Source organism: Octopus bimaculoides, chromosome 25, assembly GCF_001194135.2.
Source record: "Octopus bimaculoides isolate UCB-OBI-ISO-001 chromosome 25, ASM119413v2, whole genome shotgun sequence".
NCBI classification, from domain to species: domain Eukaryota; kingdom Metazoa; phylum Mollusca; class Cephalopoda; order Octopoda; family Octopodidae; genus Octopus; species Octopus bimaculoides.
The window spans coordinates 18,510,321-18,516,981 of NC_069005.1; positions in this window are offsets into that span (position 1 = coordinate 18,510,321).

Consider the following 6,661-nt stretch of genomic DNA (forward strand, 5'->3'; position numbering starts at 1 on the left):
ACCACTAGTAGTAGTAGTAGTAGTAGTAGTAGTAGTAGTAGTAGTAGTAGTAGTAGTAGTAGTAGTAGTAGTAGTAGGATAGAACAAACACTTCTACCAGCGCCAAGCAACACCACCCGCATCATCAATACCATTAACCATTACTACCACAACCACCATCTCTACCAGCACCTTAATCATCACCACAAACGGCGCCACCACCAATAGTAACATCAACAACATTACTGGCACCACCACCGCCGCCGCCAGTGCTTTAGCCCTCATTGCTACTGGGACCTCAATAGCAACACAATGAACATTGTTAGCAACAAGAACAATATTGCCATACCTGACAAGCACTACCCGCTACTACCACCACCACTACCACCTCCACCACCACTACTACTCCCACCTCCACCACCACCACCTCCACAACCATTATCGCCACCACCCAGATCACCACCTCTAACACCACCACCATCATTAATACGATTAAACTCACCACCACGAATAGCGGCCCCCACCACTACTACCACCTCTACCTCCACCATCACCACCGCAAACACCATGACGACCATCACCACTGCAACAAACACAACCACCGTTACTACAACAACTGGAACAAGCACAATCACCACCACTACCACCTCCACCACCAGTACCACTAACACTGCCACAAACACCACAACAACCACCACCCCGTAACAATTTCTATCGCCTACACCACTGCCTCCGCAACAAGCCCAATGACCTTCACCACAACCAGCACTATACTACCTGTACTACCACCACAAGTCACCACAACCGCAACAGCACAATCAGCATCACCACCACCACTACCAGTACCTTCACCATCATCAACACTGCTTACCACAAACACCTCTCCCACCACAAACACCATACCTCCACCGCCAGCATCACTATTACCATAACAACGGTTATCACTATCATTACCATCACTATCACTACCATCAACGTAACCATCATAGCCACCCCCCACCACCATCATAACACCAGTACCACCACCTCCACCGTCACCTGCACTACCACCATTACCTCCACTAGCACCACAACCGATGTGATCACGCTATCCCAGTGAAGACAATTAAAACTGAAGTCCTCTTCACAGATCGATCACTGATTGATTTCAATTATTGGAATTTGTTCATTGTACTTGAAAGTTCGTTCGTACTCTCTAGAGAAGTGATGATGACAAGGCATACTATTTGCAGTTTGGGCAAGCTATACAAATTGGCCAATCAGAGACTGTCTGCAATTTACCAGTATAGGTAAACCATACAAACTGACCAATCAATAACCACCTCTAATTTAGATTGATTTCGAGAGACCAGACACAAAACATTATTATTTACTTAACTTATTACTTTTTCACTCAGCTTATTATTATTTATTCACTTAACTTATTATTATTATCATTATTATTATTATTATTATTATTATTATTATCGATATTATTATTATTGTTGTTGTTGTTGTTGTTGTTATTATTCAGTAATCTTGTTTTTTCACGTGATTTCACTGTAATACCGAGCGCAGCTCTGTGTGCCTTGGGTATGTGCTGTGGTTTGTTGTGATGTTCTTATGGTTACTGTATTGAAAGTGTTTTACGTAGGATGTGTGCAGTGCCTAATACGGTTATTTACTGTATGTTATATATATTTGTTAGTCCTGGTATTTTTGTTATGTATTTGTCTCAATATTTTTTTTATCATACCTAATGCGCCCACTATGATAGGAATTGTTTGTTTTTAGATTCCACATTCGAGTTACCTCTATTTCCAGGTCTTTGTATTTTGAAAGTTTCTCCATTTCTTTTAGAGAAACGTTGTCATCTGTTGGTATTGATGCATCAATTAGAAAGCTTTATTGTTGCTTTTTTTAATGATCTCTGACAACTATATCTGGCCTATTGGCCTTAATTTCTCTATCTGCGTGTATTGGCATATCTCATAGTATTGTTGCTTTCTCATTTTCTGTGACTTTTTCTGGCGTGTGCCTATACCATCTTTTTTCTGTTGTTATTCCATAGTGTTGGCATAGGTCATAGTGTTGGCAAGCGCAATAGCGAAATATCTTCATGTAATACAACACATACAATTAAATTGATAGGGTTTTTCTAAGAATGAGGGCAGTACTTGTCAGCACAACCTTTTGGATTTCTCAGAGACGTGGTTTTGATGGGATATGATTTAGATGTTTTTGACATCCCTTTCTTATCATACCAAGGGCACCCGCAATAACAGGAACAGTTCTTGCTTTAAGCTGCCACATCTTTTGTATTTCTATTTGCAGGTGCTTATATTTACTTAATTTGTCAAATTACTTTATGGATAAATTTTTATCACTGGTAATACTTATATCTATTAGTCTACAAGTATTTTCTTCTTGTCTTTAATGACTATGACTGGTCGATTAACGTGGATCATTCTGTCGGTATTGACTGGAAAATCCCAGAGGAAAATGACATTTTACCTTCAACGACTGGTTCAGGATGATGTTCACAGCAGTAAGCAAGAGTGCTGATTTTGTAGTATTTACATATTTTCCAATGTAAATACTGTCCTACCCTATCGTGGCGATTTTTGTAGTCATTTGGTCAGCACAGGACATTCCGAGACGAGATGGTGTATTATTTTATCAAATTTATCACAGAATCTGCATTTGGGGTCAGAACCGTTTTGAAGCACGTTAGCCAGGTAGTTTCTGGTAAGCTTTGATCATGTGCTGCCAATATGAAACCTTTAGTCTCTACTTTCAATTTTGAGCTTCTCAGCCACTAATGGGTTGTTGCTTGGTAAACATCAGCATTTCGACTTCGAAGAATAGAAGAATATACTGTCCATGGAGAGGCTTCTCGCTCCACCACTCCTCAATTTGTTTCTGCCCGTTCTTTTTTGCAGTCTCTTTGATCCGCTTATTATTATTATTATTATTATTATTATTATTATTATTATTATTATTATTATTATTATTATTATTATTATTATTATTATTATCAAGGCGGCGAGCTGGCAGAATTGTTAGCACGCCGGGCGAAATGCTTAGCGGCATTTCGTCTGCTGCTACGTTCTGAGTTGAAATTCTGCCGAGGTCACCTTTTTTATTTTTATTATTGTTGTTGCTGTTGCTGTTCGCCCATCGATACGTATTGCTCGTCGTTCCGTAAGTTTTGTTGTTATTCATATAGTTATACATTGGTATACTTTGTACATTTGCTCTTCTTACTTGGGTGAACTGATCAAAACCTTGGTGAGTTGGCTAATTCTGCGTCCGTAGCTCTTAGGGGCTATTTTGGTGTTTCATTGAGCTAAAGCCCCCTCACTTTGTGCTAAAAAAGACAAAACGTGTACATAACACTTAGAGGAAAAATCAAATCCACAGCGGCATAGACCACAAGACCACAAGCTGAATTTCAGCAGTAAGCCTTCTGTAAGATATATCTGCCCCTCGAAGTCTGACCTAGTTAGAATAAGCAAACACATCATTGATAAATATATACTTACACTAAATAATATTATAAAACTAAACTTCTGGACCAGTTCATACAGGTTAATTGATTGGTTTAGCAACATCATAGCAAAGAAACAAACTAGATTCATTCAACTAGCTATATCAAGCTAGTGTGCCTCTATTAATTCCATCCTCTTCAACAAAGCGCTTATATTTGCTATGAAAAACTCTGAGCTAATTAGGGAAGAAGTAGATGTAATATTAACCACCAGAAAATAAATTGTTGAATTTAAAAGAAAATACTGGGTGAGAAAGGATAAGCAGAACATGTTCGACATAACAATGGGATCGACTAACTCCGCCCAGGTAACTGATGTAGTAGGAATTTATATTTTATTCTGCATAAACAAAGAATTTCCAAAAATAAGGGGAAGTCTATACAGGGATGACGCACTATTCACCTTGCCTAACCCATCCAACGTGGAAATGGAAAGACAGAGGAAAAAATTATTCAAGTTCTTCAAAGGCATAGGACTTCCCATCTTAATAGAAGAGAAGCACACCGCAGTCAGCATCTAAGATGTTACACTAGACCTAAGCATCTGAATTCTAACCATACCATAAGCCTAACGAAAACCTTAAATACATTCACCACCACAGCGATCACCTCAAATGCATAGCCCATCTATATTCGCAAACGTCTTTCACCCGCATATCGAAACTGTCGAAGAGTAAGTATGTAAGTTAAATGTGAATTACAATAACAAAGCGTTAGAAGAAGCAGGATACAAAGAAAAATTAGTGTTTAGCCCAAAGAACCAAACCAAAATAGATATATACAATTGGGTTACCTGTCAGATACCTAATTACAACCAAAAGAATAACCATAAAAACCTAGTAAACCGCCATAAAAATAGAGAGGAATGAAAACATAGGATACAACCAAAGAATAAACAGCTCGGACGAGAATAAAAAAGATTCATACATGAGTGAATGTCGTACGCAACTACCTCATCGAAATGATAGCGGGAGCCATAGTACGCTGTACATTGGGAATGAAATAAACCACACCAGATGCACACATACACTAAACACAACAAGGAAATACACTAGTAAGTGTCCCGCACACCCAAGCAGCCACCATAGATACATGAAACAACCATATAATACCTAAGAATATCAAAACTAATAGTAATTAGGACTGCTTTATGATATAATACTCTGTTGAGGAATCAAGTAATTTCCAGCATTCCGAAGCAGTTTTACACAGCGATCGAGAAACATTTTCTGAAGTCTAGCAAGAACAATAGAATGTCCGATTCGCTTTCTCCACTTGCCGTAATCTAGCACTGATAATAGCAGCGCACTGAAGGACCAGTGAAAATTGTACATGAGTAAAGAAAAATGAAACTATCAACAGAAATGTTGATAAACCGAATCCAGATGACTGGATAGAAACAACAAGGGAAGAGATCAGGACACTAAAACCAAAATAACACGCACAAGAATGGAGTGGGTGGTAATCTAAGAACCAGCAGTCAAAGGGAAACAGCCCTAACACATAGTAATACCACCACGGAACAGGGAGCGCGAACCGCTAGAAATACCAGCACATGAGCACCTATGCATAGGAAGCTTAGAAATAATACTAGACCGATAGAAACGAGGACAGCAGAGATTTCTAGTAGGGAACATAACACGATAAATAATAGATACAAGGCATTGGGTCTCTGCAAATGCTCTAGGTATGCCGTATGCCCGTTAAACGCAAGATATTTGACGGAAAACCTGGTTTGTAGATGTAAAATCACTTCTCAGGGAAGAACGTACTTCCGTATAGGGCCAAGCTATCTTAATTTCAAGAGAACGCTGAATAATTAAATTCGTTTAGGAATGTGTTCATTTTGGCTAGCATTGTCTTTGAATTTGTATAGTGGAAACGTTGTGAATTTGGGAAATTTGTTGTAAGCACATTCGTCGATGTGCTGGCTGAGAGGCATTTTACTGTTTTCTGGGATCCTAATTTGGGATTTGTGTACCGCCACCCTCTGGCGTAGGCTGCTTTTAGTGTGTCCAATATATTGCCGTTTGCATCCAGAGCATGTAATTAGGTAGATCAAGTTCTCCGATGCACATGTAAAATTAGTTTTTATTGTGAAATTATGGCCTTGTTCTAATCGATGTTCCGATCCTTCTATTACGTTGACACAAATCCCACAGTTGGGTCTCCCGCATTTTTTTACTGTAGGTTTAGTGGTTATTGTTTTTGATTTGGTTATTGATTTTGGTTGCCTCTTACTTTTGAGGATTTGGTTCATTTTTGGGTCTTTCTTGAGTAGAGCTACAGTAAAAAAAATGCGGGAGACCCAACTGTGGGATTTGTGTCAACGTAATAGAAGGATTGGAATATCGATTAGAACAAGGCCATAATTTCACCATAAAAACTAATTTTACATGTGCATCGGAGAACTTGATCTACCTAATTACATGCTCTGGATGCAAACGGCAATATATTGGACACACTAAAAACAGCCTATGTCAGAGGATGGCGGTACACAAATCCCAAGTTAGGATCCCAGAAAACAGGAAAATACCTCTCAGTCAGCACATCGACGAATGTGCTTACAACAAATTTCCCAAATTCACAACGTTTCCTCTATACAAATTCAAAGACAAAGCTAGCCAAAATGAACGCATTAGCAAGGAAATATTTTTTATAAGAAAATACCGACCAAGTCTAAACTAGCAACACTGAGACTTCCATATATATTTTTATATATTTACATGTGGATGTGCAAGTTATTCATAAGAAATAAACAAATAGGATCGAAGAACCCGATTTCTATTAAAATCATAGGAGGAACAACTTCACCACGACTACTACTACTACTACTACTACTACTACTACTACTACTACTACTACTACTACTACTACTTCTACTATTGTTATTATCATTACTACTGCTAGTTATTCGACGGCTACAACCACTCCTAGAAATCTTGACCACTATTTAATTTACAAAAACAGATAGTAGTAATCTACTATCACAGCGAGTTGGAATTACCATGCCTTCAAATCGGAACGAAAGGACGACGTACGCATGCAAGAAATAACAGTAAACTATGAATGTTATTCTTAATTTTAATTTCAATTTCCTTTTATTAATAGCCCTCTTCACTTCTCATATTTTATACTCATTTTTGATAAGGG